We start from the raw sequence: 15,167 nt of genomic DNA, 5'->3' as shown, positions 1-15,167 counted from the left end.
AAAAAAGGTTTGTTCTCGTTGCATCTCGCAAAATTTGACAATCGCTCAAAAAAAGGCTGGTGTGTATTGGTGTAAAGAAATGCTGAAAAAATACGATCGCGGTGCTTCAAAAGACGTTTATAAGATCGTCACAGGTGACGAATCATGGATTTATGCGTATGAGCCCGAAACAAAACAGCAATCGACAAAAAAAATTAAGTCCATTCATGTCCAGAAAACTAAGCTCTGTTTACCACATAAGCTTATAACATACATAGATCTGTTAGTACTTGTCAGTCAGTTCCAAAACAGTTATTTGCACATATACAGTTCATAAACACTGCATATTTTTATGTTCGTGTAAATACAACAAACCGAATTTGTGTAGTTTTAATGTAACGAATTTTTTGCCAAGAACACAGCGCACTTGCCTGTTTACCACTTTTCCAGTTCCACGAAAAAGTTCGAAATTAAAAAACTTTTTCTGACATTTAACGCGCCGCGCTGATGCCAGGCCACTTCGGTGCCCTTTCTCACTTTTAACTGCCCACTTGCCGCTGTGTGGCGCTATGAAGGTGTGGATGGGGGCGTGTTACTACTTGTAGCTGCATGTGTGTGTGTGTTTGGGCGTGTGGAATCCACCAACAGCGTTGTCCTTGTGGCACACTTGCGCACCACTTGCATTCGCTTATGTAAATGTAAGTAAATCTTGTTATGTGCAGATGCGCTGCAGTGTTTTTTTGTTGCATGCATGCATGTGCGTGTGTGTGTGTTGAGTGCGTGCGTGAGCTAGTCGCTTTGCATTTACATTTTACGCAGTGTGGCTACGCGTGCGCGCATGAAAAATTAATCATAAAATTCGCGTATTTGCTCAGAGTAGCAGTGTTGTTCCACTTTTTGCTATATTTTTTCCCAACGCCGCTGCGTTGTTGTTGTTGTTTTGTGCCCGCTCGTCGTTTTTTGCTCAAAAAAGTTGAGCGAGTTTTGCAATTGGTTTTTCATGCGAGGCGTCTCAGTGGCAAACGAATGCTTGAATGAATGGATGGATGAATGGCCTGCGGTGTGGAAAAATGGAATGTAAACATTACCATTTCCGCCAGTAAAATATTCCACTTACTTTGCAGTTGCACCGCACTTGCCGAACACTCCATGTATGTATGTGTATGTAAGCCTTTACCATATTTTAAGCTTTGTGAGCAATTTAAGCACGTATGTGCGTGCGTGTGAATGTCTTTGTTTGTATGACGCATACAAAAATCTCTAAAACTCTTAATTAAGTACGAGAAATTATGCATGCAAAGTAAATAACACGAGCGACCAAAGCGTTTTTGCTCTTCAAATGCTGCCAATGAGCGCCCCGTTAGCTATTTCTTTTGCTAACGCTCTACTAAGCTGACATTTATGTATGTAGAATAGCTTAAATAAATGCTTAATCTATCACAATTAAACCGGACAAATACCGTTTACTAGCTGCTGCTTTTATGCGCACACACACACATACCCATACATAAAGATTTACAACACAACTGACAACCGGCGCAAACTTGAGCTTTTCTGTTGGGGGGTGCAAGAGGAAAAACGAAAATTTGCATAAATTTCCTTTTTAACTGGGATTATTGTGTCTGTCGTTATTTATGTACATATATTTGTGTTTAAGATTTAGAATTTGTCTATTCGCCGTTCGTTCATTCGTACGCAACACTTCGGGAGCCGGCAGCATTCGCCGGCTGAAGAAATTCGTCCTGTGGCATTATTGTATTTGCATCATTGAATTTGGCTGTTGTTATGGATTAGTAGTCATTCTATGTTCTACAGATATTTGTAAATAATCTGCGCATGCAAAACACTCGAAATCTGGTAGCCAAATGAATAAACAAGTAAACAAATCCCAATCAAATTGTAAATACCAGCCATTCAATTAGGGCGATGCGTAGCCAAGTTCCGCAACGCAGAAGAGCGTAAAGTAAAATGAAGTAACGGCATACGCACAATGTTGCCGAATTTAAAATATTTCAGTTGTCACTTTAGCTCACATCAAATGCGCTTTAAGTCAGCCATAAGTCCCAGTGCATAATGGATATTGCTTTCGCAAGAATTGGGAACTTAACGTCACATTTATATGCGCTCCAAATGGCAAATAAATATCAATTCGATACTGAAGCGAACTGCGAAAGTTCACTTTTTTAAAAATGCAGAATTAAAAACGGCGTTTAACGCCAGCGTTTATAACCTGAAAAATATGATGTTTCATCATACTACCTTTTAAGCAGCATTTCTTCTCATAATATTTCGTTTGGTACAACAGCTATTTCAAAGTCTGAATTACTTCAATTTCATATTGCCATAAATTGATACATTTGTCTATAAAGTAACAGTTCCAAAATCTTCAAGTGACCGCTAAGAACTGACCGCTAAGAACTAATATGATGTAATTAGTCCAAGTCTCCAACATTCATAAAGTTATTCTTAATTATTAATCTATTTCTGATTATTAATCTAATTATAATTTTTTAATTAATTTGTATAACAGGTGGTGCTAAAAAATTACCAAGTTCCGATGTCTAATTATAATTTTTTAATTAATCTATATAACAGGTGGCGCAAAAATTACCTTCCGATGTTTTTTGCAAAATAAAAAACCTTTTTAAAAAAAATGTAAAACTTTGATTCTGCTTGTGAATTATTTTTATTTGGACTTTTAATTTTTTTTACATCAAGTCGGTAATATGATGTCTCGTAAATGGCCGCCGCCACAGTTGATTGTCATTTGAGCTCTTTTTATGGCATTTTCCATCACTTTGGCCAGAACTTCCGGCGATAGGTCCCCACATTCTTGACGGATATTGTCTTTAAGAACTGCGAGAGTCTGAGGCTTGTTGACATAAACCCGCGACTTCAAAAAGCCCCACAAAAGGAAGTCTGGAGCGGTCAAATCAAGCGATCTTGCTGGCCAGTGCAAATCGCCAAAACGGGAGATTAGGCGCCCACGAAATGCAGCCTTCAGCATATCGGTTGTGACACGCAGTGTAGCGTAACCTTGTTTATTTACGTGCATTTCGCATGTTTTTACTACACAAATGTCAAAACCGAACTGACATTAGAGGTCAATTACAAAATTTATAGCATTATATACAATATGAGGAGGGTGGAGTCATGAGTTGAAGTTCACGCAAGTGAGGAAAGTTCTCTGATCGCCATTCACTTGGGAGTGGCCAGAAACGATTCTTTTACATATGACTCAAGCAGCTCACTACTTCCGGTCTTTGACCAAGTATCCTCTGGGTAGCCTAAGAACATCCGTTTGAAGGCGAACTAAAGTGAGAAGGCGAAATATCCTCTCCGCAGGGTTGTGCGCTGGGTTTGGGATCCGCCACGTAAAAAATCATACCAATGAAAACTAACAATCAGCCTTGCATGCGAGACCCCCCTTTTGAAGACGACCATGGCAAACGAAATAAGGACTACGATTTAAGGGCATGCACCTGGAATGCCCGGTCCCTTAATTGGGAAGGTGCCGCTGCCCAGCTGCTTGATGTCCTCGTGAAAAAAAAGGCTGACATCACCGCCGTCCAAGAAATGCGATGGAAGGGACAAAGACAGAGACGAGTAGGTCCTTGTCACATTTACTACAGTGGCCATATAAAGGAGCGCAAGTTTGGTGTAGGATTCGTGGTGGGAGAGAGACTCCGTCGCCGAGTACTATCATCCACTGTGGTGAATGAACGTCTACCCACAATGCGCATCAAAACGAGGCTCTTCAACATATCGCTAATTTGCGCCCACGCCCCGACGGAAGAGAAGGACGATGTGACCAAAGATGCCTTTTATGAGCGCTTGGAACGCACTTATGAGAGATGCCCCCGCCACGATGTCAAAATCGTGCTTGGCGACTTTAACGCCAGGGTGGGCAAAGAAGGTATCTTTGGCACTATGGTCGGTAAATTCAGCCTCCACGACGAAACATTCCCAAATGGGTTGAGGCTGATCGACTTCACCGGGGCCCGAAATATGGTTATCTGTAGTACTACATTCCAGCAAAAGAAAATACATCAAGCTACCTGGCTGTCTCCGGATCGAAAAGCCACCAACCAGATCGATTATGTTGTGATAGACGGAAGACACGTCTCCAGTGTTCTAGATGTGCGTACGGACTCGACCACTATCTTGTTGCAGCCAACCCGCCTCTGTGCAGCAAACACAAGGAAGGTTCGACGTCGAGAAGCTCTCTCACAACAGACAGACGATTTTCTACTCGGCTTGCACTCCTGCTCTCTGAGAGCACTCGTCAACAGCTCGGTATACGGGAACTGTGTAACGGCATTTCAAACTCCTTACGTACAGCTGCAACCGAAACCATTGGTTTTCGGAGAGAAAAAAACTGCCTACCTCGCAACGTTACGATCGACCACAACACGTGCGGGACGGGATAAATACCGAGAGTTGATGAGTGAAGCGAGACGCATTTGCAGACAGAAAACGAAAGAGTTCAAAATGCGTGAGTTTGAAGAGCTTGATAACCTGGCCGACAGGAGTAATGCTCGAAAGTTCTACGAAAAGATGCGGCGGCTAACTGAAGGTTTCAAGACCGGAGCATACTCTTGTAGAACCCCCAATGGTGATCTAGTCACCGATGCCCAGAGCATACATAAATTATGGAGGGAACACTTATCCAGCCTGCTAAATGGCTGTGAACGTACAACGCCAGGAGAAAGCGATCCCGATTCCCCAATGGATGACGTTGGAGCAGACGTTCCATTGCCCGACCATGAAGAAGTTCGAATAGCAATCACCAACCTGAAGAACAACAAAGCGGCGGGGGCCGATGGATTGCCGGCCGAGCTATTCAAACACGGCGGCGAAGAGCTGATAGGGAGCATGCATCATCTTCTTTGTGCTATACTCAATCCATAAAAAGGGAAATTCCACAATCTGCGCCAAATAGCGTGGGATAAGCCTCCTCAATATCGCGTATAAGGTTATATCGAGCGTATTGTGTGAAAAATTAAAGCCCACCGTCAACAAACTGATTGGACCTTGTTAGTGTGGCTTAAGACCTGGCAAATCAACAACCGACCAGATATTCACCATGCGTCAAATCTTGGAAAAGACCCGTGAAAGGAGAATCGACACACACCACCTCTTCGTCGATTTCAAAGCTGCTTTCGACAGCCCAAAAAGGAGCTGCCTTTATGCCGCGATATATGAATTTGGTATCCCCGCAAAACTAATACCGCTGTTTAAAGTGACGTTGAGCAACACGAAAAGCTCCGTCAGGATCGAGAGTAGGCAATTGAGAAGCAAAGTCCTCTCTCAACGAACAAAAACCTAACTCTATAAGTCACTCATAATTCCCGTCCTGCTGTATGGTGCATGGACGTTGCGAGTTTGCGAGAGAAAAGTTCTGCGAAAGATTTATGGTCCTTTGCGTGTTGGCCACGGCGAACATCGCATTCGATGGAACGATGAGCTGTATGAGATATATGACGACATTGACATAGTTCGGCGAATTAAAAGACAGCGGCTACGCTGGCTAGGTCATGTTGTCCGAATGGACGAAAACACTCCAGCTCTGAGAGTATTCGACGCAGTAACCGCCGGGGGAAGCAGAGGAAGAGGAAAACCTCCACTCCGTTGGAAAAACCAAGTGGAGAACGACCTGGCTTCGTTTGGAATATCCAATTGGCGCCACGTAGCAAAAAGAAGAAACGACTGACGCGCTGTTGTTAACTCGGCTATAATCGCGTAAGCGGTGTCTACGCCAGTAAAGAAGAAGACATAGTTATATGTATGATGATGCTCAGAGCATACTAAACTTATGGAAGGAACACTTCTCTAGCCGAATGGCAGTGAAAGTATAACGCCAGGAGGATGCAAACCCGATTGTCCAATCGATGTCTATGAAGCAAACGTTCCATTTTCCGGCCATGACGAAGTTCAAATAGCAACTACCCGTCTATAGAACAACAAAACGGCGGGGGCCGAGCTATTCAAATACGGTGACGAATAATGGATAAAGAGAATATATCAGCTTCTTTGTAGAATATGGTCTGACGAAAGCATTTTAAGTGGGCTCTGCCCAATCCACAAAAAGAGGTAACCTTTATGCGCCAACTACAATGAGATAAGTCTCAAACTAACTGACAAATACCACCTCTTCGTCGATTTCAAAGCTGCTTTTGACAGCATGAAAAGGAGCTGTCTTTTGCCGCGATGTCTGAATTTGGTACCCCCCAACAAAACTAATACGGCTGTGTAGCAATACCAAAAGCTCCGTCAGGATCGGGAAGGACGTCTTCGAGCCGTTCGATACCAATCGAGGCAACTTTCTTTTGTGTGACTTCTTCAATCTGCTCTTAGGGAAAATAACTCGAGCTGCAGAACTAAATAGGGAAGGTACTATCTTCTATAAGAGTGTACAACCGCTGGCTTGCGTCAATAACATTGATATCATTGGCCTCAACAACATCGTCGGTGGCATATACTAAAGGCATTATTCGTCATAATTCTATCCAGTTATATCCTGTATTTGTGTTCTGTAAAGTGAAAGAATCAAATGGAATTTAAAATTGTATTATATAAGAAGTAGGTGTGATTGTAATCCGATTTCGCCCATTTTCGTACTGCGACAATATGAGAAGAATGTCAGGTACTAAATTTATTCGAAATCTGTAAATTGGTTCCCGATTTTTCTGATTTCACCAGAAAGTGGGCGGTGCCAGGCTCATCGTTCAATTTTCACACCGGCTCTCGTAAAGCCTTCTTACATCATCTCGCATTTAGTAGTTCGAGCAGAATTTAGTAGTAGAGAGTGAGCGTGGTCGTCTTCCAATTTCATCATAAGCATGTAAGAATCATTTGAATATTTATTTTTTTTAATTAAATCTAAAACAAAAGTAGAATAATTGAGATTGATTGTTCCCGTTTGCCGTGATATACTTGCAATCATCATTACAATGTCGCGACTTAGACGAAATATGTCCAACTTTGCTTTACTCGCAGATCCCACGTTATTACGTTTGCAATGCTTCATCTAACAACGATGGAAGCAAGGCGAAGCAGTCCGTAGTTATTCGAATGTGCGTTCCACTGACTCTCCAAATATTTATTCAAAGAATGATGAATGATTCATTCATTGGCGGATGTTGATTTGAGACACGACGTGCAGTTAAAGGTATAATATCTCCATTTCACGAGAAATTATCCATTCGGATACGACAATCGTTGAAGCCATTATCTCTGCATCTCCAAATCAAACACGCACATTATTTGATATCATCATTTTGACATGCTTTCCATCGAACCGGTTCATTTCCTGTGGCACAAATTCAAGAAGCAATTAACGCTTGCCTCAAATCATCCAATCACTGGCGCTATGTGAAGAAGCTTCAACTGATAACGAAGATGAGAGTTGCATTGCTCATTAACACATCTGCTGAAAATTTTTCGGAAAAATTGTTAGGTATCGGTAATGGTCGAATATCTGCCGACGTATCGATCGGATTGGTTTCATTTTCTCATAATTTGTGTAACTTTGGGCGATTTACCAGGTTGTTTAATAAGTTTTGTCGTTCGATAACAGAGGACGTTGCTACTAGACCACTTTTTTCTGTTTTGTTGATACACTCTTCATATCATACTATATGCGAAGTTTCATTTGAATCTGTCAATTCATACTTTCAGTTCCTATCGTGAATGCAGTAAGTGCAGTCACAAAACTTAGTGAGTGCGATTACAGGTAGTGCGAGTATAGTCGAAAAGTGCATTTTTTGTCCGTACATTTTTGTAAACATATTATCGTGTGTAACAAAAATCGAAAAAGCAAAAACAAAACTCCGACTTATACTATGTTCGGACCGACATTGAAAACATTTTGAAAAAATGAGATATGACGGCACGAAAATAAACGTGGGTTTTGGTCTGAAATATTTATAGCCATAGCAAATAATTTTCTGCATGTGTTTGTTGTTGTGCCGTTGCACCCAGAGGAAAATTCTGCAATTTCAGGACCGTGCAAGGTTTCGCAAGTGCAAGAGAATCCCCATAATATGAGAATATCAAGCGACAGCTGTTTTTGTATATGGAATGTAAACAGATATCAAGTGACAATTTAGGGCCGGCAAAATATGTCTTCCAAAAACATCGATTAAACTAGAGCAGGCACCGATTATAATGAGTCGAATGTAAGTTTTCAAGTAGCTTTCAGCGAAAACTGTGTTTTCGTCTGGCAGATTTTACATGGATGAAAACACAAGTTTTCTTGCGAAAACCAGTTTTTCCCACGAAAATATGGTTCCGTTGCCGGTCCGAACATCGTATTAATGGTTAGAGAGGGCGTTGTAAACGTCGGTATGTGCGATAACAGCAGAGGCTGGCAAAACACATACCGGCCCAAAGCCGCGAAACGTAAAACTATTGAATCCCCAAATGTAATGAAAAAAGAACTAAGGCCGAACATTACCCTAAACACATCAAACTGGTTTGCAATCTTAGACACAAACACACAAAGTGATGATAACAATGTCTTTGATAAGAATAATGAGTAAAACGCAGACACAACTACAAGTGTTTTAAAACCACCACCGATTTTCATATCACATGAAAACAATATAAATAAAATGATAATCAATTTCTCAACTTTAGTTGGTAGAGAAAACTTTTCATACAAGTACGGCAGAGACGGACAAGCCAGAGTTATGTATGCAAACAGTGACTCTTATAGAAAACTTGTGACGTATTTAGACTCAAATAATATAATTTTCACATGTATCAATAAAAAGAGGAGAAACGCTATAGAATTTTTATAAAAAATATTCACTATTCCACACCCATAGACGACATTATACTTCACTTATCTGAAAAAGGTCATATTGTAAGAAACATTGTTAATGCAAAAAGTAAAGTAACAAAGATGCCAATGACACTATTTTTTGCTGACTTAGAGCCATCGACAATGAACAAAAGTGTATTTGACATAAATCGATTATGTAGCGCGGTAATCAAAATCAAAACTCCTCGCAAATTTGATGATTTAGTTCAATGTCATCGCTGTCAAGAGTTTGAACATACTCAAGGATACGGCCAAAGCCATACAGATGTGTTAAGTGCAATATGAACCACCAGACCGCTCTTTGCGACAAAGACCCTGACACTCCACCAAAATGCGTACATTGCAAAATCACACTGCCAAAAACGACGAAAAAGACTGCCAAGTATAGTATATCAGGCACTAGCTAGCAATAAAGATTCAAACAAGTCCCCTGTGAATAATCGTAAATCAAAAGCTGGTATTCGCTCAAGTACTGAGCAACCAGTTTACAACAACAACAAAACACTGCTGCACATAGTCATAGCAATTTCGAGATGCTAGAAGTGCTGATTTCCGAACAAATTGAGCTAACCTCAACGTTAATATCAATTGATTGCCCATGACCAATGGATAAGCCTCTTACATACGTAAGACTCTCAGAGGAAATAACGCGTTTAAAAAATTCAAAGTCTCCAGGTCATGATAACAACGACGCTTGGACAATCAAAAACCATTCCAAGAAATGTCTATTATTTTTGATCTTGCTTTTTAATAGTAACTTTAAATTGAGCCATTTCCCCACGTAGTAGAAATGTGCTGAAATTATAATGATACCAAAGCCAAACAAGCCGGAAAATGAATTATCTTCATATAGACCAATAAGCCTACTGACAATATTCTCGAAAATACTTGAAAGAATATTTCTTCGAACATTACTGCCCGAACTGGGAAAGCAATCAATTATTCCAAATCATCAGTTTGGTTTCAAACATATGCACGTCACACCGGAACGATGTCAACGCTTTGTGAAAACTATACTTAGTAGCTGGGAGGAGAAGAAGTATTGTTGTGCAATTTTCCTACATATTCAGCAAGCACTTGACACAGTCTGGCACTCGGGCTTACTGTATAAAATCAAAAATATAGTATCTACTCCACTCTATCTCTTCCTCAGATCTTATCTGAGTCAAAGACATTTCTATTAAAAATTTAAGATGTAATCTCAGACAACGAAATAAAGGCAGGTATACCGGAAGTAAGTGTTTTGGGAACAATACTATATACAATTTTTACCGCAGACAATACAATATTGGAAAATGGTAATTTAACAGTTGCCACATGTGCAGACGACACTGCTCTACTCTCATTTGCCTACTCGGCTAGCGAAGCTGCTGAAACTGCACAAGCACAGCTAAATGAAATACAATCTTGGCTTCGCAACTGGAACATCTCTGTAAATGCTGGTCAATCAACTCATATAACTTTCACATTGAGGAAGGACTTTTCATAATGTTTAAATTCCAAACTCCAATTGTGTAAAATATCTCGGATTGCATTTGGATAAACGGCTTACTTGGTGTGAACATATTAGAGCCAAGAGAATGCAGTTCAAAATTAAAAGTATAAAAATGTATTGGTTGCTTGCCCCAAGTCTAAACTTAGTTTACAAAACAAAATTCTTCTATATAAAACAATGGTTCCAGTCAACAACCATTAGACTTCTCGCTCGCGCTCCGTAGTACAATCAAAATATTCATCTCTATAAGGATCTTAGAGTACCTATGATGATTGATGAAAAAAAAAAGATACAGCTCAAGCTACATAACAATATTAAATAGGCAACCTCACCCATACGCCATAAACTTGTTAGACAACAACGACGACGCACGACTATTGAAAAGACTACATCCTCTTGACCTACCATTTATGTAGATTGTAGAACTATCTAAGTATAAAATATTACTGTAATAATATTAACACACATTACGTAATTTAGCTTAATAAATACTAGTTACTAAATAACCTCATATTAAGGCCAAATTGCACTTAATGCATCAATGTGAATCACAATAATCAATTACATTTATTTATTGTCTTACGGCAGATTGTAAATTAAGATATATTAAAAAAATAAATAAATTCATCCTTTGTTTACACAGTAGTTTTTTTCAATGGAAAAAATTTAATATCGAGCAGTGATAAAATTCATATTTTTGGAAGGTGTAGCACCATAATTAACGAATGCTAAAAGTGCATAATGATTGTTCAGCTGCAATTATAACAGTAGAAAGATGGGTTGCTGAATTTAAACGTGGTTGTACAAGTCTTTAAGACGATCTTCATGAATAACGTCCAAAAAGCGCATCAACACCATAAATCATGGGCACAATACAGGATATGATTTTGGAAGATCGTCGATTGACTGAGAGAGATTTAGTAAAGGCTCTAAACATCTCATTAGGCAGTGTGAGTCATATTTTAGGAGGAATTTTTGGTTTCCGAAAGCTGTGTGCACAATGTGTGCCGCATTTACTAACAATGACACAAAAACACATTCGCATGCGACTTTCTCTGCATCATTTGGAGCGTTTTAAACAGGATAAAGTGGATTTTGTGCGTCGATTCATCACTATGGATGAGACTTTGGTCTATCAGAAACAAGTTCGTGTCCGGAAATCCGCCAAGGAGGTTATGGCATCAGTTTTCTGGGATGCGAGAGGAATTTTATTTGTAGATTAATTGCAAATTGGTAAAACACTTGGTTCTTAAATTATTGCAAACTTTTGGACCAGTTGAAGGAAAAAACATGTGAAAAAAGACGCAGTTTGCAGAAGACAAAAAATCGTTTTTAATCAGGACAACGCACCGTGACAAAAGAGCATTTTGACAATGGCTAAGTCCATGAATTAAAGATCGAATCTTTGCAGCATCCCTCGTATTCATCAGATTTGGCTCCCAGTGACATCCATTCGTTTCCAGAACTCAAAAAATTTATCCGTTGCAAGCGTTTTTCATCAAATGAAGAGGTCATAACGGCTGTTAAAGCATATTTTGCAGACCTTCTGGATTCTCACTTCAGAGATGGGATCCACCGATTGGAGGATCGTTGGAGCAAGTGTATTAATGTTCAGGGAGATTCTTTTTCTTTGCTGGCGTAGAAACCGCTTACGCGGTTATAGCCGAGTTAACAATAACAGCGCGCCAGTCGTTTCCTCTTTTCGCAAGGTGGCGCCAATTGGAAATTCCAAGCGAAGCCAGGTCCCTCACCACCTGGTCCTTTCTCTTCCTCTGCGTCCCCCGTAGTATACCTCACACAGCTAATCGTTCCATCAAATGTGATATTCGCCGTGTCCAACGTGTAAAGGACTATAAATCTTTCGCAGAACTTTTCTGTCGAAAACTCGTAACGTTGACTCATAAAATGTTCATGCCTCTGCACCACATAGCAGGACAGGAATAATGAGCGACTTATAGAGTTTTGTTTTTGTTCGTCGAGAGAAGACTTTGGTAAAAGATATCGTGCGTTAGATTCCGAGGCTGATGTTGTTGTTGGTGTTGACGCTGGTTCCAAGATAGACGAAATTATCTACAGCTTCGAAGTCATGACTTTCAACAGTGACGTGGGTGCCTAGTCGCGAGTACGACGGCTGTTTGTTTGATTACAGGAGATATTTCGTCTTGCCCTCGTTCACTGCCAGACCCATTTGCTTCGCTCTTATAAAAGAGCGGTTTAGGCTTGGATCTGCAACTCGAATTATTTTCTCCAGAAGAAGGTTGAAGAAGTCACATGAAAGAGAGTCGCCTTGTCTGAAACCTCGTTTGGTATCGAACGACTCGGAGAGGTCCTTCCCGATCCTGACGGAGCTTTTGGTGTTGCTCAACGTCAGTTTACACAGCCATATTAGTTTTGCGGGGATACCAAATTCAGACATCGCGGCATAAAGGCAGCTCCTTTTCGTGCTGTCGAAATCAGCTTTGAAATCAAAGAAGATGTGGTGTGTGGCAATTCTCCTTTCACGGATCTTTTCAAAAATTTGGCGCATGGTGAATATCTGGTCAGTTGTTGATTTGCCAGGTCTAAAGCCACACTGATAAGGTCCAATCAGTTTGTTGTCGGTGGGCTTTAATTTATCACACAATACGCTCGATAGAACCTTATACGCGATGTTGAGCAGGCTTATCCCACGGTAGTTGGTGCGGATTGCGGAATCTCCCTTTTTGTGGATTGGGCAGAGCACACCTAAATTCCAATCGTTGGGCATGCTTTCGTCCAGCCATATTTTACAAAGAAGCTGATTTATGCTGATGTATGCTTCTTATCAGTTGTTCGCCGCCGTGTTTGAATAGCTCGGCCGGCAATCCATCGGCCCCTGCTGCTTTGTTGTTCTTCAGGCGGTTAATTGCTATTCGAACTTCTACATGGTCGGGCAATGGAACGTCTGCTCCATCGTCATCGATTTGGGAATCGGGTTCGCCTTCTCCTGGCGTTGTGCTTTCACTGCCATTCAGCAGGCTGGAGAAATGTTCCCTCCATAATTTAAGTATGCTCTGGGCATCGGTTACTAGATCACCTCATTGGGTTCTACGGGAGTTCAGGGAGATTATACTGAATAGCAAAGTGTATTTTGAATCATAAAATTGTGTTTTCCTTATTAGGACATCCTGCAAAACCGATATTTGCAGTATAAACACAGTTATAGGCACTGAGTTCTTCATGTTAATGATAAGTGGACTTCAAAAAGTAAAGTCCGATTATTACTTTTGTTACTGTATATTCATGAACTTCTGCAGCCTAAAATGGTGTCATATGGGAAAAGGATGTGGTTGTAGTCAGATATCGTCCGTTTTTAATCTGCACTTTTTTTAAGGTACCAGGGAACACGCTAATCGCGATGAGTCGAAGCAAACGATGGCCAAGGCAGTATTGACGGTCACTTAGGTTTTGCTAGGTGCTGTCAACTGGTTGTCCGAATAAAGGTATTAACGCCCAAAAGCAGCCAGCTTTGACAAAAGAGGGGTAGAAAATGTGTTCTATCTTGATTGGGAGGTTTTTATACATCCTCCGTATACCGCGTAGCAAATCGATGCATTTCTAGTCTAAAGCTGATCATTCTATTTATGTTAAATTTTTATAGAATATACGATACTAAATGAGAATTTCATTGCATTTGAACTTAAGTAGACTCTTACTGGGCTAAAAGTAATCTTGAATTTATTCGCATTTCAATGTTTCTTGTAATTCACGCTTTCTGGATTTACTAAAGACCAGATAAGTAACGGATGTATGTTGCTGATTAACAGTAATTTATAAATCCAATACTTATAGCCATCAATTCATCCACTAACAGCTGTAGAGCAAATCCATTTCCCAGCGTATTTATTTGCTAACTAAAACGCTATCTCACGGATTGTGGAATTAGGCCCGCGATCTCTACGTAAATTTGTTATAATCGCTTGCAATGGCATGCAACAGTCGTCCTTTCAATCTTTTGCGCTGACTTACAAACATACATATGTATGTATGTATTGGGAATGGAAATTTATGCCTCAGCACGCAACGGAACTTAGTTAGGAGAGAGATTTGCTTGCTGTTTGAAAGTGTACAATGTAACTGTCCATGTGGTAAGGCTCTTGTGCAACACGCCACATTACAAAATACACGCATTCGCTAAGTGCAGATGCGTTTTATCTTCGATTTTATGCATAGACTCGCTCGGCGTGTGACATAAAGCTGGTCAGCTTGCTCATCAATGCAAACTGTTATTGTTTCACAAATCTATGCTGTTAACGGACGGCTGTGATTCTACATAATTAAAAATCACAAACTTTTCATTTTTTATTGCGAAATCCAATCCACGTGCATGTCGTAATATTGGGGGTTGAGTTTAATTTCTATTTCGACCGATAAAATTAATATGACCCAAAAACGGTTTGGTGTCGCATACTACAAATTTAAAAAAAGGGAAATGCGATGAATCATCTTTTGCTCTTTCGGAGGTTTTCGAATATAGTGTATTTACGACGAAAAATATAATTAAAATAATCTTTTCGAGTAGTGTTTGGTGTGAGCTATGAATAATAATAAAACAGGGCTACATCATATAACAACGGTGTTCCTTTGACGTTATCGGAGTATACTGCCCACTTTGAACCGAATAAATAAAATTTGTGACAATGAAACATACATACATACTTGTATATACCATAAGTACATATATTAAAGAAAAAAAAATTCAAAAAGTAGAAACCGGATGTGCAGGAAAGGTTTCTTATAATTCTGTTCAAATGTTTAATTTCAAAATATTGCGAACAAGAACTATTACTACTGTGAGCAAAAAATAGTATGAATTTTTAATTTGAATTTCGCGCGAAAACCCATTCG

The sequence above is a fragment of the Bactrocera neohumeralis genome, chromosome 2, assembly GCF_024586455.1.
Source record: "Bactrocera neohumeralis isolate Rockhampton chromosome 2, APGP_CSIRO_Bneo_wtdbg2-racon-allhic-juicebox.fasta_v2, whole genome shotgun sequence".
Classification (NCBI taxonomy): domain Eukaryota; kingdom Metazoa; phylum Arthropoda; class Insecta; order Diptera; family Tephritidae; genus Bactrocera; species Bactrocera neohumeralis.
This window is presented reverse-complemented; position numbering follows the sequence as displayed.